The following is a 26,270-nucleotide window of genomic DNA, read 5'->3' on the forward strand; positions in this document are numbered from 1 at the left end:
AATGAAGGTATTTGAATGAACAGAACAGATGAAAAGATACTCAAACTCATTTGTCATCAGGGAAATTTAAAATAAAATCACAACGAGATTCCAGTACTCATCCAAGAGAATGGCTAAAGTCTAAAAATTGATGATAGGGACTTCCCTGGTGGCGCAGTGGTTAAGAATCCACCTGCCAATGCAGGGGACACGGGATCGAGCCCTGGTCCGGGAATCTAGATCCCGCATGCCGCGGAGCAACTAAGCCCGTGTGCCACAACTTCTGAGCCTGCACTCTAGAGCCCACGAGCCACAACTACTGAGCCCATGTGCCATAACTACTGAAACCCGCATGCCACAACTACTGAAGCCCATGAGCCTAGAGCCTGTGCCCCTCAACAAGAGAAGCCACCACAATGAGAAGCCCACACACAGCAAAGAAGCACGGCCCCTGCTCGCCGCAACTAGAGGAAGCCCGTGCACAGCAATGAAGACCCAACGCAGCCATAAATAAATAAATAAATAAATTTTTTTAAAAAATTAAAATTGATGATAGTATGAAGTATTAGCAAAGCTGTGGTAACACCAAAACTCTCATACATTACTGGTGGAAGTGTAAATCAGTACAAGCACTTTTAGAAAGCCGTTTAATAGTACCTACTAAAGTTTAATATATGCCCTATGATCCAGCAACTCCATCTCACAAAAGAAATGCATACACATGTTCAACAAGTGACATTTACAAGAACGTTCATAGCAGTACTATTCACAACAGTCAAAAACTGGAAACAACTCAAACGTTCACCAACAGTAGAATGGATAAACATATTACGAAATATCCAAACAGTTGAAAACTGCAAGCCAATAAAAATAAACTATTGCTACATGGTTGAATTTCACAAATAAAATGTTGAGCAAAAGAACCCAAACACAAAAGAGTACATAGTATATGATTCCACTTATATTAATGGAAAAGCATATAAAATGTCTATCTATGGTGACAGAAGTCTTGACAATAGTTACCCGTGGGAGGAACAATAACTGAGAAGGACAGAAAAGGAGCTATCAGCATTCTTGATCTAAAGAGTTCACTTTGTGATAATGTATTGAATTGTGCACTCAAGAGTGGCATGCTTTTCTTTAACGTACATTATATACATTTCTATAATATACTTAGCAGAAAAACTATGAAAAAAAAATATACCCAAGATATGATATTCTCATTCCTTCTTTTTCTCCCAAGACTTCTTAACTCAGCAGACATGCTGAGAAAAAAAAAAAAAAAAAAATCACTTCATTCACCCCAGATCTATCTGAAAAGGCTCACATGGCAGGTTGTCAATGTTTGAGGCAGAGGATGTTCTCTATACAGATGGACCCAACATTTTATTCTTCATTTTTCCCCTAATTTTATTCACTGTTTTATTCAATACCAGACCAATAATGACCACCAGAAAATAAGAAATGATACGTCACTGAATTTGACCCAATGATGAGGGCTACAATAGAACTTCAAAACTCACTGAGAAACTCTAAAAGCGATTTCAAGATCATTAGTACAGAAGCGTCTAAGAGAAACTGAAACATTTAAAATTCTGACTTCTTACATACTTGAAAGAACAAAAGAAAAGAGAAAAGAAATATGTGTGATGTGTGTTAGTGTCCAGGGATAAGTGCAACCATTTGTTATGGGCTGAATTGTGTTTCCCCAAAATTCATATGTTGAAGTTCTAACTCCCAGTATCTCAGAATGTGACTACTTCAAGACAGGGTCCTTAAAGAGGTAATTAAGTTAAGAGTCATTAGGATGGATCCTAACCTGATATGACTGGTATCCTTAGAAGAAGAGGAAATTTGGACACAGACACCCCCCAAAAGAATATGACGTGAAAGACACAGGGAGAAGACTCCATCTACAAGCCAATGAGAGAAGCTTCAAATGGGTCCTTCCCTTATAGCCCTCAGAAGAAACCAACCCTGCTGACACCTTGATCTTGGACTTCTAGCCTCTAGAACTGTGAGAAAATTAATTTCTGTTGTTTAATCCACCCAGTCTATGGTACTTTGTTATGGCAGCCAGAGCAAACCAATACACCATTCACAGTGCAAAATTCAGAAACATCATTGCATCGGTTCATAGGTTCAATCCATAGCAATATCAGTTTGTGAGTTGCTGTTACAGCCTGTCTATGTGGGGCTTGGATTGTAAGCTCCTCTAAGGCAGGGGCTGCATCTACTTCATTCATTCGTTTCACTTACCAAGCCTTCTCCTGCAGGTATGTGCTCAACACCGTTTTTTTTCTTTTGTTTTGTTGGGAACACTAACTTATATTCCTCTCTCAAGGCCCACTTTTGTTTCATCCTCTTTGTATCTCTGTGACCCAGGAAGCAAAGACATGAGACAAGTCCTCCTGCTTCTAGAAACAATGGATATGAGAAGTGCCTGTGATGAAAACACAAAGAACATTTCTTTCCAGCAGATAAATGAATAGAGGTTTTACCTTCCCACTAAGATGAGAAAATGAAAAGGGGAAAAAGTCACAAAGACAGAGGGGGGAAAATGGGTTACACTAGAAAGTAGGGTGCTTCATTGACGAATATTAAAGCTCTAATTGAACCTTTCCAGAACATCACGTATCTGCACCTTATCTGCCCAGTAGTGCAAAGATCCTGGTCCCATTGTGAGCTTCCCTAGTCTTCTAGTTCTACTTTTACCAGAGAAAATGCAATAACACTTTCTTAAAATATACATCTGGCTATGCATAGCATAGAATTAATTCAACCGTACCTGTAGCAGACCTTCCAGGAATAATTTACAATCATTTGTCAGGATTAACCTTTTGATAAAACACAAATTTGTTGAAATGTAAAGCACTTTAAAGAGGTGAAGAGGTACATTTTTATTATACAAATGCTGCATCAGCAAGTGGAGGGAGGCAAAAAATACTGGTGCTGAGAATAGCGATGACTCCCCGTTGGACTTCCTCTTTAGTCCTCTAAAACAAAAGCTTGGCATTTCAGCATGGGAAGAAGTGATTCACAACCAACTGCATCTTCCTTGGTTAGTTCTAGAAATGTCAAGCCCTGTAATTAATGAGGGACAGTTGTGGGTCCACACACTCAATATGTAACGACGAAGGAGGAGTCTGCATCGCATCATTTTAAAATGTTCGCAGACATATGTTTTTAATATTCAATAGCCACCATCTGCAGAATTTGAGGATATCAGACATTCCTAGAGACCATCCAGTAAAACAGAAGAATTCAAACTGCCTAGGGGATAAAAGCTTCCAGTGTTGGAAGCAGCTAATGTACACTCAATTACTTTCAAACATTGGCCAATAGCCCACACCCATATTGTCCTTTCTTGAAAGGGAGGGGTAGGAGTAAAATCACCATGTTATTCTGAATACTGAACTCTACCAGTGTGGTTTTTTAATTAAATACATAATTAAATGACACATAACCAAAGATTAACCAAAATGAATCCAGTGTTCCTGCTACAGAACTTCTATTTCAGGACTGTCTAAACCAGACGACAGCAGTATGACAGTGCTAAGAGTAGTCTACGAGAAGCCAGGATCTTTCTAAAGGCAGCATTGTGCCCTGTGGTGCCTCTTCAATGCCTGCAAGAAACCCTAATCATTAATGGAGTCTGAGTGCTTTGCTTTCACTGCATGCAGTAGTAACTACAAAAACTTTAGCATATTGCAGGATACATAATATTTACAGAGTATTCAACATTTGTAAGTTATCTTACTGAAATGAAAGTCTCTGGTGCTCACAAATGTAGGTACCTGGCCAATTCTTCCACGATAAAATGTAGAAGAACCAAGGCTTTTAGGAAAAATTTCAATTTTACTAACCGAAAAAATATTCCTTAAAATTGATTCCACCTTCCCTTGGATGACTGTTTGAATCATAAAGCAAGGAAGGGGTAATACTGACTGCAGAGCAGGGTCAGGCTTTATCTCAAGCTGTGTAAATGACCCCTTGGACAAATCACTTAGCTTTGGTGGAAAGAACTACTTTCACCTCTCTCACAATCCAAGGACCTGTTCCAGAATGAACCATCTCTGAGAGCATCAAGCAACGTTCAAAACATCAACTGAAATGCTCTCACAGATCATAACCAAGAAGTAAATCAGCCCTTGCCTCATTTCAAAGAAAGATATTTGAAATCTGTGTTAAATATATTTATCCATCTAACTGCCAGGGCTTTTGAACCAAGCTTTTAAGAGCAAGTAAATAAAACTTTATTGGCGCAATAAAGACTGGTGGCCAGGGTTCTATAGTCACCATTATTATTAAGAACAGAACTCCACTAACTTATGAAACAAAAACCAAGTATCCCCAAACTAAAAACAGCATCATCATTTAGTTTAAAAAGTGAATCTTAAATCTGCGATCAGTAATCAGAAAAGGAAAACAAAAAAGCCCTCTAGAAAAGAAACTGAGCTACAGTTTCTCCTTATCATGAAGAAAATTATCTTATCCCAGGATTTCCTGCTAACCCATCAGTTGAACAATATTTCATATAATAAGTATTTCCTAGGTTCAAAAATATTAGCTAGACCTGCTTTTTGGCTCCTTTGACAATGAAAGGTTTCTTACCAAATGATTAAGAGAGCACAAGTCCAAGGAGGAAAATTACTCTATTCCCAACCACAGTCATAACAAAGCTGAAACAAAGGTTTAAAAAGTACAATCACAAGATGAAGAAGGACTCATACATATATTAGGTTTCCTTACAAACAAAATAAAGGAAAAACCAGATTTGCAAGTAGATACAAGAAAAACAAATATTTTTATTTTCAATTCACCAGCTCTTCTTTTCTCCTTCTTCTTTTCCCCCCAAATAAACTACCTCATTATAGCTTTGTAACTGCTTCTTGACTCAGGAACACTGAAGAGTGATTATCTTATTTCCACGGGAGGGAAAATATGTACCTATCTCAACACCCCTTCAATACCACAGGAATACAACTTGTCCCAAAAGTTCGCAGAGATGGTTTCCTTTCTGTGAGCATTCTACACAGGATAAAGTGCAGTGCCAAATCAGCTAGAATTTCTTCTCTCAGAGAAGAGTTTCCAACATTTCCATTAACGTGGACTATGTCAAAGAAAAGCTCAAAAAAGAAGTCAAATGCCCTGGACCTCACAGCCAAAGGATACCTCAGACTGATTTCCCTTAAAACAAAAACAAAAACAAAACAAAACGAAAATTAGGTTTGCCACCTTTCACCTATTCAAAAATAAGCCAAATATATGGTTTTTATAATCAAGGATTCAGAAAAAAGGAAAACCATTGCATTCAATGATCTAGATTCTCCATCATTAGTCCCTCAATTTTTTTTTTTTTTTTTCGGTACGCGGGCCTCTCACTGTTGCGGGCCTCTCCCGTTGCGGAGCACAGGCTCCGGACACGCAGGCTCAGCGGCCATGGCTCACGGGCCCAGCCGCTCCGCGGCATGTGGGATCTTCCCGGACCGGGGCATGAACCCGCGTCCCTTAGCATCGGCAGGCGGACTCTCAACCACTGCGCCACCAGGGAAGCCCCAGTGCCTCAATATTTTAACAGCAACATTTGAAAAGAAACGCTAAGCGTTTCTCCATTTTCTCCATTTAAATGAATGTCTATTTCAACTAAACAGTCATTCGTGTTGTGCAAGGTAAAAAAAAAAAATGCAAGGGCCAGTTTTGTGTATTTTTGTGTGTATTTTTTCAATTTACACGAAAAAAGCAAAAAAATCGTTTTGTTTATTTATTTATTGGAAAATATATTTCGCAAAGGTATGCGGCTTTCACTAAGACAGTTTAAAGCTCCGTTTTCAACCCCAAAGTTAACAATTCTTTTCCAAAGTCCAACTGTCTGGGGGCCACTAACCAGACAAAGGTTTTTTTAAAGGTTAAAAACACACAAAAAAATTGAAACTAGAAGAATCTTAATCGACACCAGCCTCAAAAATAATATTCTCTCTTAGTCTGTCAGAGGTTTGTCAAGCATTGTTGAAATTACACTTTCTTCCCTTGATAAGTGTTTTTCTACAATTAAAGGAGGATCAGAACTCTGCTTAATCATTAGTGCAAAAAGCAACAGGGAACTGACTGTGTATTCCCCAAAACAGAACTCTAGTTGTCACCCAAACTTTATCAGGAAGATCGTCTTACTTAGAATCAGGGACTACATGTAAATAAAGGTACTTAAGTTATGAAAAAATTCCTAGGAAGTACCAGAGGAAATGCGACATATTTATATCATTTAAAACTAGAAAACAAGTGTTTGACCAAGCTTAGATGTGCTTTGGTAGGATGCTGAAAGAAATTTCACCTATTACCTCCATGGATCTCTTATTATATGTTTCACCCTTACCCAAAGCAAGGTAAAAAAACAATGGCTTAGAACGTTTTTCTATCATAAATTTCTATAAAATCAGTAAAGTACAGAGGGCAAAATAGGTCTTACGTAGAATGAACAGTCTAGATGTATTTGTAATTAATTCTCTACCATGATCACCTTTTCCCACCAGCTAATAGATTTTGGCTTGATATTGGTATATGTTTAATAGAAATGCATTCATGGAATCTCCAAATTCAGTTCAATAGCTCAAGAAAGTCAACTAAGGGTCTCCCAAGTTTTCTTATCTGTAAATGCCAGTCTTGTATTATCTTGGCATCCTCCACAGCCCCCTGTACAGGAGCTACCTGGAGCAGCCCATGTGAAACCAATTTAAACAAAATGTCAATGATCTTATATTCATCAAATAATCACATCAAGTTCTTGCCACAATGGGGAGTTGACTTCAGAAAAAAATATTACGAAAAGATTAGCAAATATAGGGGAGAAATCACCCATTTTTTTCCTAGAGTTTTGTGTGCAAAAGAAAATACTAGATAAGAACTAATTCCAGCTAACAATGAGTACTCTGGGGCTTCATCATTAAATCCTTTGGAAATGTTAATGTTATACCTTAAGATAAATATTACTCCCATTTTACAGAAGAGGAAGCTGAGGCTTAAGAGAGGATAATTAACTTGCTCCACTACAGCCTAGGAGAAAATCTGAATCTCAGAGCAATGGAAGCTTGGCCGTGGACTCAAAAATCTAGAGGGCATTACACATTTTACACAATCTCTAAATGATGATTTTTTTTTTATTTTGTAAATTTTGTTTCAGTTACATAGCTGATACAACTTTTTATCAGTTCATTGACAGGACTATACACCTATCCCACTCAATAGCTTATAAAATCCAAATTTTACATCTAGTTAGCGAGAATAATTACTTAAAATAGGAGCCACCAGATGGTATAAACATGCGCTATCCAATATGGTAGCCACTAGCCATATGTAGCTTTTGAGCACTTGAAACAAGGCAAAGCCAATTTGAGATGTAATGTAAGTACAAACACACATAAAACTTCAAAAACTAAAGAAGGTAAAATATCTCAATAATTTTTATTTCGATTACATGTTGAAATTATATGTTCAATATCAGAGTTAAAATATATTACCAAAAATAATTTCATTCGTTTCTTTTTCCTTTTTTAATGGGACTAACTATTAGAAAATTTAAAATTATGTATGTGGCTCACGTTTGTGGCTCTCATTATATTTCTCTTGGACAGCAGTGGGTAAACTGTTAAGAATATCCTTCTGTTCTCACCTTCAGCACAAGATGAGAATTACAAAGTTGATATGTGAGCCCACGACACCTAATTTGCTAGTTAAAGCTTTACTGACACCAAATGTGTGGATTTTAATCATTATTCCAGCATTCTTTCATTCAGTTAAATAATTATTTATTGAGCAACTGCTATGTTGTAGGCGAAATAAGGCAAAGTCTAGGGAATTTCATAAAGAACATTTTAGGCAAGGTCCCAATCACACCACTTAATACTTCGGTCATAAGGCTGTAGCTATTAGCAGTAAAAACTAAATGGCATATTTGGAGCATATTTAAAATATGGCAAATTGGGAAGGGGATGGTGTCAACAACAATTCAAGGATTTCATTAATTGGATATGTGAGGTGGGTTGATTTAAAGCTAAAACTGTCTAATGTCAATTTCAAGCTTAATCAGAAGATAAAGTAATCATGCAAATGCAATTTCAACTCAAGAGGGGACAAGATCTCTTTCAAATCTAATCCTCACCCCACCCACCTGCGTAGCCATGGTGGAGATTAACTGCATTTCACTTTAGCCATACTACTATAATTATCTGCTAGACTTTCTTACTAAAATCAATAAAAGTGACCAAATATTGTAAAGTCTAGGAGTGTATTAACATTTCTATGTGGCATCAGGCAATGATATAAGTGATTTAAAAAATGAATCTCACAGTAAATCTGTAAAGAAACCACTACCTACGCTCTATAGATCAACAAAAACAAAATCAACACATTCCACAACACTGCATGGTAAGTGATTTGCCTTTCCTTTGCCATTAGTTTAATAATATAAGTGTTCTAACAATTTATTTTAACTGCTACATGGCTATATAAGGTAACTGAGATCCTAGAGGAATGGTCTTAGAGGAGACCTTGTTTCCCTACAGAAGGAAAATAAAGAAATGCCATAATATAGGGAGAATAATGTTCACCACCAGGTCAGTCTACTGAGTCAAGATTCCAAATTCTTTTCTACAGCTTCCCTATATGTAAAAACAAACTGTTTCTACTTCCCAAAAAACATGATCCTGCAGTGCCTATTCAGCTAAAGTCCCAGTAAATACACTAAGGGTTCTGCTTGAATAAGAACTAAGCTCATAGTTTCAAAATGACATTTCATGGAAGATTTGCGCAGAAGACATTTTGTGTTTGAACCAGAAATCCCAGAACACTGTCATTTAGATATTGTCAGTGTAAAAGAAGAGAAATCCAGCACCAAGGAAGTATCTAATTAAGATGTCAAACCACTGCCTGGAATGACTTGCTTTTCTTGTTCTGCGAGATGAAGTCTTCTCGGTGGAATCGGTGGTATTATTTTTTTTTTGGCTGCACTGCACAGCACACGGGATCTTAGCTGTGACCAGGGATTGAACCCACGCCCCCTGTAGTGGAAGCTCTTAGTCTTAACCACTGGACCTCCAGGGAAGTCCCCCTTGGTGGTATTATTAATATTCCAGTAGAGCAAAAGAATTGCTACATTAAACGGCAGTGTAACTCCAAGCTTTAAGATGAAACAAATTCACAAGAGACTAAGACTTGGGGGTATTAATTCCTTCTTTTGCAAGTGAATATCCAGATCGTTCTTTTGCAAGTGAATATCCAGATCTTTAAGATGAAACAAATTCACAAGAGACTAAGCCTTGGGGGTATTAATTCCTTCTTTTGCAAGTGAATATCCAGATCTTTCTGGTCTCACTTCTATCCCAATAAAATTTCAAATACTAGTCTTGAGGCTCTGAATGGCTGAACCAGTGAAGTCAGTCAGTTCAAGTACTTGAGTATTTGAATGCCTATTATGTGCAGAATTCTGAATGCTAAGTAGAAGGCCAATACAGAGGAGAAGACACTGCCTGGCACTCAGAGAGGTTACAACCTTTATGAGTGTCCTAGGGCTGCTGTAACAAATTATCACAAACTCCATGACCTAAAACCACAGAAATTTATTCTCTCGCGATTCTGGAGGCCAGATGTCCAAAATCAAGGTGTTGACAGGGCCATGTGCCCGTCAGAGACTATTCTTTGTCTCTTCTCGCTTGTGGCGGATGCTGTTATTTCTTAGAATGTGGCCCTATCACTCTAATCTCTGCCACCATCTTCATGTCACCTTCTGCTCTGCTCTGTGGGGTTGATCTTCTGCTTCTCTCTTTGAAGGACGCTTGTGATTGGATTTAGGGCCACCCAGATAACCCAGGACAATCACTCCATGTCAAGATCTTTAACTTAATCACATCTGCAAAGACCATTTTCTTTATATGGTAATATTTACACGTTCCAGATATTAGGACCTGATCTCTTTGGGAGGCAGGGCTACCAGCCATCTAACTGAAATGACTGAAAACCAAGCAGAGCAACCTAAGTAGGTGCTACACTGGGTGGTATCAACAAACTTACTGCCTGAGTTCAGGGAATGTGGTCCAGGTTGCCTAAACTTAGCTGGTTCTCCTGGGACTAGATGAGGCTCTGCTTATCTTCTCTCAGATGTTCTCAAATGATTTTGTGAGCTTCTGAAGGGCCGCTTTCAGCCCAGTAGTCTTTATCATTCTGGCTGTTCTTACGGTCCCTTGCTTATTACATCATCTTAATTTTACTGCACTCCTTTACGTTTTTGTCCCACCCCATTATAATCTGGTACATTTTTTTGTTCCTGTTTTTGTTTGTTTCACGGTACGCGGGCCTCTCTCTGTTGTGGCCTCTCCCATTGCAGAGCACAGGCTCCGGATGCGCAGGCTCAGCGGCCGTGGCTCACGGGCCCAGCCGCTCCGCGGCATGTGGGATCTTCCCGGACCGGGGCACGAACCCGTGTCCCCCGCATTGGCAGGCGGACTCTCAACCACTGCGCCACCAGGGAAGCCCTTTATTGTTGTTTTTGTTGTTTGTATTGGGGCTAATTTTTTCACAGCTGTAGTGAGCAACTTCCTTATATGACCTGAGAGGCACAGAAAGTTTTCTGCTGCCCCAAATTATTATACTCCAGGACAGGTCACAGTGGGACCATCATTCCATATTTGAAAAGTTTAAAAAAAAAAAGTGAAACTCTAACCAATGGACATCTCAGGGTGTTTAGAGGGCCTGCTGAGCCCTCCAGCCTCCTGCTGGGCACAGTGTGTAGCGTTTCCCCAACACATTCAGACACAGATGCCTCTTTTCCTCTTAAGCTACATGGTGGCAGGAACCATGTCCATTTTTGCTCAACTTTGTGTCTCCAGCATCCAGTCCAGTCCTTACATGTGGATGTGTGGTGGATGGATGGGTAGGTGGATGGATGGGTGGATGGATGGATGGAATAATATCTTGAGAGACTCAACTACTCTGGATGATCAAGAAAAGGAAAGAGGACAAAGAGAAGGAGAGAAAATAACAAAGGAAGGAAAGGGGATTGAGAGGATGAGAACTGCAGACAGTAGCAGTCAAATTTCTACTACATGACAATTTTGCCCGAAGCCAGTTTTGATCAGGGAGTTGATACTAGAGAACATTTACAGATCCCTTTTGCTATATCTTTGTTGGAGAGGTAGTGCTATGGACTGAATGTTTGTGTCTCTCCCAAAATTCATATGTTGAAACCCTAGTCTCCAATGTGATGGTATTTGGAGGTGAGACCTTTGGGAGGTAACTGGGTTTGAATAAGGTCATGAGGGTGGAGGTCGGATGATGAGATTGGTGCCATTATAAAGGTATGAAGAGACCAGAGATCTCTCTCCACCAAGTGAGGATACAAAAAGAAGGCAGCCATCTGCAAAACAGGAAGAAGGCCCTTACCAGACACTGAATCTGCCCACACCTTGATCTTGGACTTGCCAGCCTCCAGAACTGTGAGAGATAAATGTCTGTTGTTTAACCCACCCAGTCCGCAGTATTGTGTTATAGCAACCCAAGCTGAGATAGGCGCATGGCACAGTGTTTGGAGTCAGACACACCTGGGTCCAACTCCCAGCTCTACCCTTAACAGCTTCCATTTCCTCACTTGCAAAATGTGGATAACAATGCCTAATTTATGGGGTGGTTGACAGCTTTAGAGATCATTTCCGTAAAGACTAGCATCTAGGAATCTCTGAAGAGTTCCTTTCACTATACACTGTTATCTCCCAAGAGTTTTGCAAAGGGCTTCATATAAGCACGTGACTTCGAAATATTACTTAATTGATGTATTTTTCCCTGTAATTAGTTTCTTTCCTCCCTCCCTTCCTTCCTTTTTTCCTTTTATCCTCCTGTTTCTATTGGGTAAAATACAGTCACATAGTTCAAAATTCAAATGAAACACAAGAATATACCATGAAAATTCTCCCTCCTTCCACTGTACCCAGGCATCCAGCCCCTTTCTGAAGCATCCAATTTTACCAGCAAGAGACTTTCGGTCAACAGATGCTTGTAAATTAGGCTTATTCTGGGTTTAAGCAACTCAAAACAAAATGCCCTACTCTTATTCATCACTCCAGAAGGTCTCCCACCAAGGCTAACTTGTTTCAGCTAGTTTGCTACAATTCCTTATGTGGATTCATCAAATAGCTTGGTTAGTAAAGAACCACCACCTATAGTATTCATCCATCACCAGTTTTCAAAGACTCAGAACACTCAGATACATTTGGCATAAAAATAGGACTCAGCACAGCTTGATTCTTTTTAGATGATTGAGAGGCTCTGTATTTCACCGTACTCCAGAGATGTCATTTTTGGTAACTGAATCAAAGTAATTCCCTGGAAAAGAGCAGAAGTGATAGCAAATGGAGAGTTCTGATTTTGGACATATGCTAGATTACTATTTTTAGCAACATATTAGGATCCAATATTATTCCATAAGAACAGGAGGTAGAACCTGAGATCACTGGGGTTGGCCAGGAGCCGCTGAAATTGACGAGCTCTGAGGATTCAGATCTAAAGAAGGTAAGAACCAAGGACAAGAAGTAGTAGCAGGATACCACCAGGCAGAGTTCAGGTCAGTGACTAAAACAGCTGAGGAGCACAAATGGCCAGGATATGCAAAGATAAACTATTTGAATCTGTGCACCAAGTGATGGAATTTGCAGAGCAAACTTGAATCAGTAGGTAAATAAGAATTAAATTGATGCAAAGGCAAGAGTCAGAAAATAAGATGGGAATTACAAGATGCTCAGACTCTGAGCCCCTTTTCTGGGCACCTGGATCCCTTCCTATGTTCCAAAGGTGATCTGGATACCAAGCCAGAGTTAGTGCCAAACCCATCCCTGGCTTCGGGATCCTCAGCACACACAAACTCTGAGAACTCAGGAGGCCACCCTACCTAGCAAGGACTTGGCAGCAGAATAATGGTAACACGATGCTTCTTGCTCTTGTTTGCTGACATCTCAAATGCACTCTTACAGCCACTTAGTTAGGGACCTACACAATATATTTAGGTATACTAGTTTAATCATTACAGTCAAGTGAGAATTTTGAATTTGGCTGCAGAGCCAGGCAGAATTCAGCAGAAATTTTTGAAGAAAAACTTCCATGAACTTTCACCCCAATTCCCACGCTGAGACAAATACTGAAAACATATTACGATAGAAGCAAGGTTTATTTATCCCAAAGACAGAAAAACAAGCGTCATTTTTTTTAGTCTTTTAACTACACTAATCTGCAAAATATAAAAGAAGCTGGAAACATAGGCTCGTAACTTTTTGTTACATTACCATCTCTTTATTATAATCACTGAGGTCAAATACAGTAGGACGTATTTCATCATAACTAACTGTGCCAACCCCTGATGGGTTTTCCATTCTCTACTAATTCACCATTAGGAACTATCATCCTTGATATGCTAGTGCAGTGTGAGATTTTTCACGAGGAAGGGGGCAGACAGGAAGGGACAGCTCTCTAGAATGTCAATTTGAGGCAGGGACTAAATAGAATTTGAGGTAGAAACATGGGGTCACTGTGCAAAGTGAGAGCCAAGAACTGCCCACCTTTGGGTGTTCTGAGTTTGGGGATAACTCCTTTCTTCTACATCTTCCTTGCATGCATCCCAATGAAAGAACGGAAAGGGGCTCAGTTATGCACTCCGCCTCGACCATAATATCTAGGGTTCACCCTTCAATCCAAACAGGAGCTATGAAGACCTGGGTCCAGGCCAAAATAAGCCTCGGGGACACAATATGAAGGCCACAAAAAGTGTAGGCAATGGAACTTCTGGTGTGAAGCGTCGAGGGAGGTTCAAGTTCTCTTCTTCCTTCTACTGTGGAAAAGCCCCTCTTTTTCAGGAAGTCTCCTGATTAAAGACACCCACAACTCCTGAACGGGCTTTTCCTCCAATTGCAACCCAAAGCTTTACATATGTCTTCATGTCCCTAGAGTTTTCTTGTGCCACTAAATGTGTAAATGTGTAGAGATGAAATTTTACCACCCCCTAGATTCTCTAATTGTTTAATATATTTCTCAATGTCTTATCCATCACATCCTTAAAGCCGTCCATCCATTTATCTTTAGATTTTGAAAATCTGAACATGAGGCCAGCATCTACTTAAATACTTATGCTCAGTATTTAATGGTGAAATTTAAATGTAAGTATAATAAAATATAAACACTGTATACCCCTGCCCCCAAGAAAAGACGCCCACACCATCGAAAGGCCAAGTCCAAGGGAAAGGAAGCAAAGCATCTCCAGCTTGGCCAAGTCTGCTCTAGACTTCTAGAAAAGTCCTATTCCCCCTATCGAAGCCGTAAGAACCAGAAGCCTAAGAAGACCAACCCCGGGACAAGCGAAAGAAGGCAGGGACCAGGTCACTTAGGCCAACCTCCGGCCTAGGCCCCAAGAAGGGCCCCTAGAGCCTCACCACAGTCCAGAACAGTTGCTCACCGAAGTAGAAAGCCCAGAACAGGAGCTAGATCTACGGACAAAGGGTGTGTCACTACATGGAGTCCTTTTTCATACATATATAGAGGAAGAGAGACACCTAAGGGCAAAGACAAAGTAAGTTGCAGTCACAGGGAGGTCCTCTACTCAGGGTTTTCCATTCAGGATTTGTAAGCTCTACCCAGAGCTCTTCCTTGGACATCTTCCTTGAAGAAGAAACAGAGGGAAAAGATGTTCCAAAACCCATTTTTCTTTTGCTACAGAAAGACGACTCTATGAACATTGTTACGTATCACCTTTGATACATCATTTGAAAATCCAGAACATTACAATTATCTATGTATTACAATACGTTATAAATAATGTATAAAAATACATTACAAGTAATGACACCATCCCATTAAAATCCGACGAGTAAAACTCTTGAACACCGACTAGTTTCACCATCTTGCCAGCTTCCCAACTGCTGCTTGCAACACGAGCAGGAATCTAAAATACCAGCAGAGCAGAGGGTCCTTTTTAAAGCCTGATTCAATGTTTGGGTCTCAAAATACATTCACAGAACCTGCAGAATAAGGGTAAATCATCAACGTGAAACTAGACATGTTATCAGGTTCAGCAGAACCTCTCAAAGGGATATTCTTTCTTGTCTTAATTTACACTGCTGGTCCCTAATGAATGGATTTGTGATATTCCATTTACCAGTTGGGTTACTTGGGCCAGATACTTCTCTGAACCCCAATTTCTTCCTTGTAAAATGAGAATGTCACTAACACCTACTACATTGGGATTGGAGCGAGGCTCAAATAAGAGGATGTATAAGATACTGGTGCACAAATGTCTGAGGTTTCTGGATAGTTACCACTTCTCTGAGAAACAGAACACTGAACTATGAATTTTAAGACATATACTTTATACCCACTCAGACCAATAATTAAGAAACTTAAATTTCTCTTCTTGGCTTTCCCCACCAGTGACTCATTATGAGAGAACTACTGGAGTTGTCTGGATTTTTTAAGTCACTGTATACTTCAAAATGTTAGTATTAAAACTACAGTACAAAATTTTAGGTATCATAGTCTACTAGGTGCCTACTCTAAGATTTGAAGAAAGAAGAAAATAACTGTAAGAGCTAGAGGGTCACAGAAATCAATTTCAAATGTAATTTCCCTCCACAGTTATCTGTATCTGCCTAAATTTTTAGAATTACTTATTTATGCATTCTAATTATCAGATTTTCAGGGACTTTCAAGTATGAATCACTTGAAACTCCATCATTCACTGAAACGAATACGTTGACCCACATATTCTGGGTTTTGTAAGACAGGGTAGTATCAATCTCCTACACACACTGCAGGTTTATCTATCCTTATGTATGTCACACCACCCAATAAAAGATATATTTAAAAACAATTAACAGGAAGAATAAGTTAGGACTATAAAATATAGTCTTGTGGGGTTTTTGTTGCCATCAAAGCTCAAATACTTTTTTTCAAGGTGCCACCAGGTTGTCCAACACTTAAAATAGTCTAAATATCTGTCTATATCTTAAGGATATAGACAGCATTTGGTGGCTGTTGACTTACACTTAACCGAGATTATAAAAAACTATTACTGGGATGCCAAAAATGTTACATGGTACTTCATAGGAAAGGAATGCTGGGGCTTAGCAACTGCCCAGAGTCACTCACCAAGGCTATGCTTATTTTGCTATTAGTTTGGACAGGTTAATTTTCAAAAATTCTTCACACAATAAGCAGAAAATAACCTGAATTCCAATAGAATGGGTTATTTCTGTTCAAGTTTGTGGCTACCATTTAAATCATAATTGTAATGTAAACACTTGGCCCTACTTTGTATGTTTACATCACAGGTCCTTAGCCTGACACACAGCCTATTGGCTGACTCTGTTGGTTACCTACCCACGAGCCATCTCCCTTCAGTTTCGTTCTGACACTATGTACTGATAGACATGATGGGCGTCTTCCCAGGCTCAGGGTGCCACTTGATCAGTCTGAGCTGCTCAGAGCAATCACATCCCCCTTGCTAGTGACTAGGTTTCAACATGGCCCTCGGTAGTTACCCTGGGAATCTTCTCATGGACTTCTTTGAAAGTTTTCCTCACTCTTTAAAAGATACAAAAGGCCAGGATGTGGAGAAACTGGAAGCCTCACGCATTACTGGTGGAACCCTCAAACCCACAGAATGCTGTCGCCACCTTGGAAAACAGTTTGGTGGTTTCACTAGAAAGTTTAATAAGGTACCATACAATATAGCAATTCAACGCCTACCTAGCTAGCTACCCAAAAGAAATGAAAACACGTGTCCACACAAAAACTTACGCATAAATGTTCCTAGCAGCATTATTCATGCTAGTTAAAAAACAGAAACAACCCACATGCCCTTCATCTGATGAATAGAAAAAGTACAATATATCCATACAATAAAACACTGCTTGGCAATAAAAAGGAACAAGGTACTGAAACATGCTACAATACGGACGAACTTCAAAAACTTTACGGTAAGCAAAAGAAGCCAGACAAAAAGATCATTATTGCATAATTCCATTTATGTGTGAAATGTCCAGAAAAGGCAAATCTAAAGAGACAGAAACTGCATTAGTGGTTGCCTGAGATCAGAGGGTGAGAAGAGAAATTGATTGCATTGGGCACAGGGGATATTTTAGGGGTAATAAAAAGTTCTAAAAATGGTGATGGTTGCACACCTCTGTACATTTACATATATATATGTGTGTGTGTGTGAGTGTGTGTGTGTGTGTATGGGGGTGGGGTGGGAGAGAGAGAGAGAAAGGAAGGATTCAATCCTTCCTATCTTAGGTTCCCATGTGGGAACATGATGCTTGAAGCTATCTCAGGATCAGAAGGAGAAAGCCAGCTAACCAGGAACCATGCATGACATTTGCTGAGCTGTTCAATTAGACGCTCTTGAAATAGCCCTAATCCAAATTTATTTAACGTGGAACCAAAAAATAAAATAAAATAAAAATCCTCACTTAAGTATCTCTTACTTGAAGCCAAAAGCATCCCGATTGATACAGACTAGAAGTACAGTCACCAGAGCTTTTCCGGTGGTATATGATTCACATATACATTGAATTTGGAAGATACACATGCTACAGATTGAATGTTTGTATCCCCCCAAAATTCATATGCTGAAACCTAAAAATATCAAAATTACAGTATTTAGAGGCCGGGCCTTTGGGTGGTGATTAGGTCATGAGAGTGGAACCCTCATGAATGGGATTAGTGTCCTTATAAAGAGCTCTCAGAGAGCTCCCTTGCCTCTTCCACCAGGTGAGACCACAGCAAGAAAATAGCATCTATGAACCGGGAAGCCAGCCCTCACCTGACACAGTACCTTGATCTTGGACTACTCAGCCTCCAGGACTGACAGAAATAAATTTCTGCTGTTTATAAGCCACCGAGTCTATGGTGCTTGGTTACAGCAGCCTGAAGTGACAAAGACAATGCATTTATGGTGATGTATATATATATATATTCAGACATTTCTAACTAGGTTGCATACTATCTGGTGTGACATGAGATACATTTAAGATGGCACCTAGTAGCTGTTTTACTAAAGACATATTTCAATCCAAGCTTGAACTAGCACTTGCTGTCATTCCAGCCTGTCTCTCCTCTACTTTCTTTCATGTTCAGCATGAATCAGATGGCTTAAACATCCCAAATACATTCCAGTTATCACCCCATGTTTCATCCCTCCACATTTTTGCACATCATATTTTCCAAGCCTAGAATGTTCTTCCCTTTGACTACATGTTAAAATGCTATGCATCTTTTAAATCCCAACTTGGGAAAGTCTTCCCTGATCCCCAAGAATAATCTCTCCCTGCCCTGATTTAATTCTATACCTTGTATATATCACTATTATCACCTCTGTCACATTGTATTGGAATTTGTTTTATTATTACTATCTCCCCTACGGTGAATGCTAAGGGGTATGAAGTTTAAAAAAAAAAAAGCTCTATCTTATATTTGGGTGACTTTGAACAAATCACTTTACTTCTGAGTCTCAATTTCCTCTTCTGTAAGATAAACATGGATATTATCATCCCATCTCTCTTAGACTACTATGAGACTTAACTAAGATAACATATGCAAGAGCATTTTATCAATTATAAAGCACTGACAAATTTTATTTCAAATAGATAAGGTTTTTTTTAAAGGTATATAATGGCCCACACAAATTAGGGAAAAGATGTGATCTCTCACCATTCATCAAAACAGCTCTAGCCAAGACTACCAATGAGCATCGACCTCCCAAAGGCCGAACCGCGAAGGTCTATTCGCAATCGTCATCTTGCTCAATCCACGAGCAGCACTTGACCCAGACGACCTTGCCTTCCTCCTGGACACACTCTCTTCACTGGGTTCCACCTCAGTGGCAGCCCCTTCTCACTATTCTTTACTTGCCCCTTCTCATCTTCCCCACTTCTAAATCTGGAGGGCTCCAAGGCTCAGTATCTAGACCTCGTTCCTTCCTATACTCACTCCCTTAGTGATCTCATCCAGTCTCATGACTTTATATAGCATTTAAATTTTTTTTTTTTTTTTTTTTTTTGGCCATGTGGCATGAGGGATCTTAGTTCCCTGACCAGGGATTGAACCCGTGTCTCTTGCAGTGGAAGCACAGAGTCTTAACCACTGGACCACCAGGGAAGTCCCTAAATAGCATTTAGTTTCTTCCAACTCACAAATTTGTAGATTTCTTCCCTGAAAACCAAACTTGTGTATCAAACTGCCTAGATGTTTTAAGTATCTTAATGTGCTCAAGCTGAGCTCCTAGTCTCCCCCACCCTGAGTACACACTTCATCTCAGTTCATGGGCATTGGGTCCATTCAGGTGTTTGGGTCCAAAAAAATCTCAGACTTGACTCCTCTCTTTCTGTCATACTTCCTATCCAGTCCACCAGAAATTCCTCCAACCAAAGTATCTTCAGAATTCAATCCTTTCTCACTACCTCCATGCTGCTTTTACCCTTGTCCAAGTTGCCATCGTCTCTCACTTGATAGCTGAAATAGGTTCCGAAATGGTCTCCCTTGTTTCTGCCCTTGCCCATCTTTGATCTCGTTGAACCCACCAGCCAGAGTCACTCTGTTACAGCGTTAGTTATATCAGGTCAATCATTGTTTAAACACCTTCATTGGTACCCCATCTCCCTCAGTGTAAAATCACAATGGCCTTTAAGGATCCATGTGATCTGCTCACCATACTCCTGTTTCCTCACTGACCTCATGTCCTACCATTGTCCCCTTTGCTCAGTCGACTCCAGCCACTACGCCCGCCTTGCTTTCTGTTGATAAACTAGACGCTTGGCCTGCCTCTGCCTGAATGCTCTTCTGCCTGATATCGTGTGGCTCATTCCTTCATTTCGTTTATATCATTCCTCAGATGTCACCTTCTCTGTGAGGTCTTCCCTGGCCATCCCGTTGAAAATTGCAATCCCCTTTCCTCCGACTCCCCATCTCCCCTTCCTGGCTCATTTTTCTCAACAGTAGTTGTCACCTTTTAACACATATTTTACTGTCACTAGTAAAAGCTCCAAGAGTACAAAAATTTTTATTTCTTCTGTATCCTCAGTGCTTAGAGCAATGCCTGACACATAGATAGCATATTACTTAAAAAAATGAATGAGGAAAGGACGAATGAACAAAGTAGGCTTCATAGATTCATGATAAATATATTTCTAAACACCTGTATCTTCAACAATAATGGGCAGAAATACCATCAAAGTTTTTAGAAATGACTGACACTTATAAGTCGGGAAATTTGAGGCCATAAAGAAGAAATCAAAGTAAATTTGGGAACACTTAATGTTCCTAAAGAAACTCATAGCAAATAAGTAAGTAGCTATACTTCAATTAAATAAATAAGGAAACGAAACAGTACTCAAAACGTAACAAAATATTCAGCTGATCACCCCCTAGACTTATTATAAAGTTCAAAGTTAAATAAATGTTTTCTATTTACTTGTAAGATGCTTAGTGTGTGCTGTATTTATCATTTTAGAAGGCAGAGCTGAACATTTAGATTTTCTTCCTATGTAAGTTTCTCGTGAGTGCCTTGGCAGATTTTTCTGGTTTCAATAATTCAAACTAATCATGTCAACAAACAGTTTTAAATAACCAAGACTATAAAATTTGATACTCAGAGAAAAGTTATTAAGTGTACTTGGTTATAACCTAAGAATTAACATCACAGAAAAACTTTAAGGCATTTATCATTTTAAACTCTGTAATTACAAATTTTTATTTTAGTAGTTGCTATACCAAAGGTATATAATCTGCTGATTAAAATAGATGTTGTCCACAAACAGAAAGTTGTGGGTACATATGGAAGAAAAGTTTCCCATTTTAATATTGATTTATCCCATGTTTTTCTTTTAAATAATTATTATTTCCAGGCAACTCTCTGCTGATAAATTACAAACGAGGATAAACAGTACTTTAACATTCCCATCAGAAACGTCCTAAAGGGTAAATGAATATCATCTCCCTCAAACTCAATTATCATTCAGGGATGGCCATGTATTTTGCTAAATTACAGATCTAGAAAATGAAACTCCAAGACTTTAAACTTCATTTCACAACGATATGCTATTCTTCTAAGTGTTGCATGTACTAACTGTGAGGTTTTTTATTTAAATAAAGACCATTCTATAAAAACTAACGTCAGAAAATGTGCTATAGTTCTTGATTTTCCGCATCAAGAAATCACCGAACCATCACTTTACATCATAGCTGAAAAGTGAATGAACAAAGTGTTTTAAACTATATCTAAGTTTACTCCTCGCTGACAACATTGACAATAGAGAATTTGTGTACATCAATTCTAGAAACTTGCTCTTATCTCAATTTACAGAAATTTCTGTAAGGAAAAGGAAAGGCCACATAGTACAAGAGGAAGTCATGACCTTCGGTAACATGTTTATACGTAACAAAACTTAATAAACGTTGTTTTTTATCCATGCTTAACTGGATAAAAAACTTGAATAGAACATATTTCTAGAGAAAAGAACATATCTAAACATGTGAAAACTTCTATCCAAACTGACTTTGAATATTTCAGTGAATACTTTTGGTTAATGTGGCTTGCAACTTGCAAGGCAGTCAACAAAGAAAGTTGGAAGTATCAAAACATCACTGATTCGTTGTGAAAGGCAATAGTAGTAGCTTTTATTATAACTAAACATACTTACAGATGCTTACCCCTCTGTTAAGTTTTTTCTTACATATATGGTTTTAAAAAATATATTCCCCACAACAACTTCATGGGATAAGTGTTATGCTCCCCAATTACAAATGAGAAAACTGAGACCCCAGGAAAGCAAGTAAACTGGCCAAGGTTATCAAGATGAGGATTCAAACTCGGGTCTGTTTCATTCCAGAGTCTGTTTCTAAACCTCTGAGCCCAATGCTGGGTGGCCATTAAAACAGATTCAAAGATATTCACATCAGACATTTGTAGGTAAAACATTTGTTGGAAAATAATACTGCACTCTACACACACACACACACACATACACACACCCCAAAATATTCCAGCAGATAAACTTTTGTTGAAAACATTTCAGGAAATCTGACGTTTCCATGCAACACACTTTGCCGAAAGTATACTTCACAGAAAATTTAAAGCCTATTTCTTGAACTAATACTCCCTGAGCTAAACAGTCATACAAAATAATTGTTATTAATACACATAAAGTTTTCCATGTCAGTAACTCCACTGTTCCACAATTTAAAAATGAACTTCACAAGAGAGGATGCTCCTTAATTACAGGAGCAATCAACAAATCACAAAAATCTTAAAGCTAGAAGATTTCTTCAAGTTTCTTTAACCTAACCCTTCATTTTATAGATGACAAACTAAAGTCCAGGAAGATGAAGTAATCTGTCCAAGTTTCTACAACTAAAAAAAAGCAAATCATAATACTTTTTACTTATAGCGGGATAAAAATATTTCCAATTCCCAATTATCTTTCTGACCATACCTTAACATTTCTCAATTACAGTAATATATCAATGATATTCTCCATCTGTAGCATTTAAAACCACCTTGAACTTGAATCATTTTGAGGATCAAATCCTACAACTTAAATCATTTCAAAGCAACCTATTCTAAACAAAGAAAACTCTCACTTTCCATGGCAAACAACTGCTAAACAAGGAAAGTAAATACTGTATCAAAATACTTTTTATATTACCAAGAGTATTTATGTGAATTTCGAATGGCTTTCTCACAGAGATGATCAAGAATGAATTATAAGACATAAAAGAAGGAATATAAGACTCTTAATGACCACTATAAAAACTTAATGTCTACCATAAAGATTAAACAAATGTACAGTTTGTTGTTATTACATAGTAAAGTTTTTATTCTAACAGAACTTATTGTACTTTATATTGACTCCCAGCTAGTAGGAATTCATTTCCGTCTGACCACTTTTGGATTTTGTTTACCAAAATGAAATGTCAAAAGTGAAAAAAAATTAATGCAAACCACAAAAGTCCTGCTACGATAGAAACATTCAATGTGATATTTAAAAGCAAAATCCATCATAAATAAAATAGGACATTTGCCTCTTGGACCCATCATTGTTACATAACTGTCCTTAGTAAGTATATAATCCACGTTCATTATGTGTAATCATATCGAAGACACTGTCAGATTAATAAAATTTCCTTAGAAGTACCCAAATCATCATTCCAGATGAAAATGAACCTACAAAAACCAGTTCAAAACAAGGAAATCCAAAGTCATAAATCACTTTGATCAGGCAACAGCTCAAAATAACTAGGCAATTCTCTAGTGGCCTAAGTACCAGCTCCAAAATGAAGTGCTTGTAGAGTATTTAAAAAGCAACATACCTTCTTTAAGGTGGAGAATTCCCAGTGATCAAATTGTAGTAATCCACATAGGGAAGGCATCATCAAAAATCCCAACAACTTTTAAGCAACTCCAAAGAAAAAAGTTTGGTAAGTTTCATTCAGGAATGACTTGACGTTGTATTGGTATTTCCATAACATTCACTGATAGAAAGATCCAGTAAGAACAATGCAGTACGAAGGAGTCAGGGCACTCATGATGCTTTCTAGATGCTGACAATAGTATTCACACCTATACAATTGAAATTAATTAGTGTTAGCTTCCAAGTCACTCAACACACTCATAGTTTCTTTTAAAAAAGTAACCTTAGCATTAATATATTTCTTTCTTTGACACAAAAATTCAAAACTACATAGCTCTGGCCATTGAATCGTTTCTAGCTGCAAGTTTTAATAATGGATACTACCGTACGAAATCACAGCTTTAAGAAGTTCGAATAGACTATGTTTGGCTCTTTCCTCCAGGTATTAGCAGCACAGTTTGATGTTTCATCTGTCTGGTCAAACTGTAAAGGTGGAAGATAAAGGCAAAGGGTGGGAGGAAAGCTTCTAGCTCCGGGGTGGGGATAGGAGTGGGTAGCAGTGATAAATTAATTACCTTGGTATTTGGAACGATCTCACAAAACAGACCTGAAGATAATGACCTAAATTTGCATTTTCTAACTCAAGAGCCCTGTTCCACACATTCCCAATATTTAAACACTGCTAGAACATACCACGTTCGCCCACTTTCAACAAACTCCCAATTTCTGTCCCTAAATGTCTTTCTATGAACCAAGTGACTGGGCGGATAAACAACTTTGTGATAAAGTGGGAAAGTGCTGAAAGAAATGCCCTATAAAGCGGAGATGTTTATTAGGTGCGCAGTGTTCGCCTCATCTGAGCAAGAACCAATCCAGAAACACTGCGAAGTGAAGCTACTTGGGAAACAAAGTTAAGGAGTCTCCTTTTGCCTATAAACACAGAGGGAATTGCGCTGCCTCTCCACCCCGCAGAAGCTGCAACAGCCATCCCTCTTTTGGGCGGGCGTGGCAGACAGAAACAAAAGGTTAAAACACAAAAGGCGGGGCGGACCGCTGGGTCTGTGGAGCTTCAGGCGCTCGCGTTCCCCTTTCTACTCAAACGCATTGAAATGGGGCGGGGGTGGGGGCCCGCGTTAAGTGAGAGAGGTGATGATGGATCGCCAGCACCGCGTAGGTTATTCTGGGTGGGTCGTGAAACTGAGAGGGGTGGACGGGATGGCCGACTCTAACTAGTGGTCCAGGCCCCATCCCTCCATCCCTGCATCTCTGACAGTCGAGAACCTGTGGCTTCTTCCTCCAACCTATCCCAGCCCCAAAGAAAACTTTCTGAACTCTTACCTGTTTGCTCTAACACCCTCGACCGCAAACACAAGAGTCCAATACCCTACCACCCAAACCTCTTCTGCGTTCTCGCGCTGCAGCTTTGGGTATGGTGCGTTGGATCTGCGCAACGCTTCGCCGGCTGTTAAGTTATAAAATGGTGAGGGAACGACCCCCGCTTCCATATCTCTTTCCTTGGCAGGACCAAAGTCAGACCCGGCAAGTCCCAACCATTTCAGCACGCTTCCCTCCGGTCTGCGCGCAGCTAGGAGAAAGCGAGGCAATGCCCCCTTGAGACACCCTTCCCCCCATCCCCCCAGCTCCTCATATAAAGAGGCACTTGAGAGAAATGCCCGCCTGGCTTTTGCCCATTAGAAATAAACAAATAAAACAATCTGTGCAAGTTCCTTAAAGAACAAAAGAGAAGGGACAGGGGAAAGGAGGTACAACTTGGCCAAACTTCGCCACCGGACTGCTCCTCGGTCCTCCGGAGGGCGGGGAGCGGGGCGCGTTGCGGGGGAGAGAGATAAACAAGACAACAGTCCCCACTCACCTTCTTCCCCACTTCGTCGCACTTCTGAGAGACGTCTCCCTTGTCGCGGTCCTCGCGGCGCTCGGACACTTTTGTGTGGCCTGACAGCGGAGAAAGTCGCGGCGGCAAAGTTGCGAGAGGGAGATACCCGCGCGTCCGGGGGAGAGGGGAAGAAAGAGAGTTCATCAGAGTTCCCCCTTTTGTTCCAAGTCCCGGAGCAGACAAAGAGGCGGCGAGCGGCGGCAGGTTTCTCCCTCTCACCCCTTCTTCCTCTCTCTCTCCCCTCCCCTCCCCGCCCCCTCCCTCTCCCCGCATCTCCCGCCCGGCCGGGAACCTCGGAGGCGAGCCTGGGCGGCTCAGTCCCCAGCCCATTGCAACTCTGCCCCGACCCTCTCCTCCCACTACCTCGCCCGAAACTTTCCCCGGGATATGCCTGTCCTGGTCCCCTCCACACTCATCACGCTGTCTAACGCGCTCAAGTCTGCTGGGGGAGAGGGGGAGGAATCTCCAAAATCATTGTTTCCGGGAGATGCACCTCTTTGTTTGCACTTTCCCTGCCAATCAGTGTGAGCAGTCCACTTTGGCATCGAGTTTCTGTCAGTTTTTCCCCATCCCAAGAGACAAAATCCGAAGGGCAAGGGGTCAACCACAGAAGATAAAAGCGCTCACACAATTGGAGGTGGGGTGCACCCTAGGCTCTCCATCCTGGTTCCTACCCTCGGATCACCCCCTCCACCCGACACACCAAAACAACTCAAAGGGGCATCAAGAAGTGTTAGAAAACTCTCCCCCCCACGCCCACCCCCACTCACTCTGTCCCTTGGGAGCTCCCTCTAATCCGGAGGACAAAGCCCAGCTCGGGGTCCCACTGGGACCTCCACCCCTAGGGGCTACCTGTTGCTGCAGGCGCTGCGCGACTCGGTCCAGGGGCGCCGAGGGCGGATTCCCACCTCGAGCATCGCACCCACCTCTCAGACCCCAAACTTCTCCTAACCTCAGACCGAGACTGC

At 40.1% G+C, this 26,270-nt stretch overlaps 1 long non-coding RNA gene across 1 annotated transcript in view; it reads right to left on the reverse strand.

Moving 5' to 3' along the window:
* Nucleotides 1-25,491, reverse strand: part of LOC116762707 — a 408,066-nt gene extending 382,575 nt beyond the window's left edge. Inside the window, exons 1-2 of the long non-coding RNA XR_004352327.1 lie at nt 25,282-25,491; nt 23,368-23,617 (exon numbers count right to left, since the gene is read on the reverse strand). This is a non-coding gene — a long non-coding RNA (uncharacterized LOC116762707). The remainder of the gene's footprint in view (nt 1-23,367; nt 23,618-25,281) is intronic.
* Between the last annotated feature and the right edge of the window lie 779 nt (nt 25,492-26,270).

This window comes from Phocoena sinus, chromosome 11 (assembly GCF_008692025.1).
Source record: "Phocoena sinus isolate mPhoSin1 chromosome 11, mPhoSin1.pri, whole genome shotgun sequence".
NCBI lineage: Eukaryota > Metazoa > Chordata > Mammalia > Artiodactyla > Phocoenidae > Phocoena > Phocoena sinus.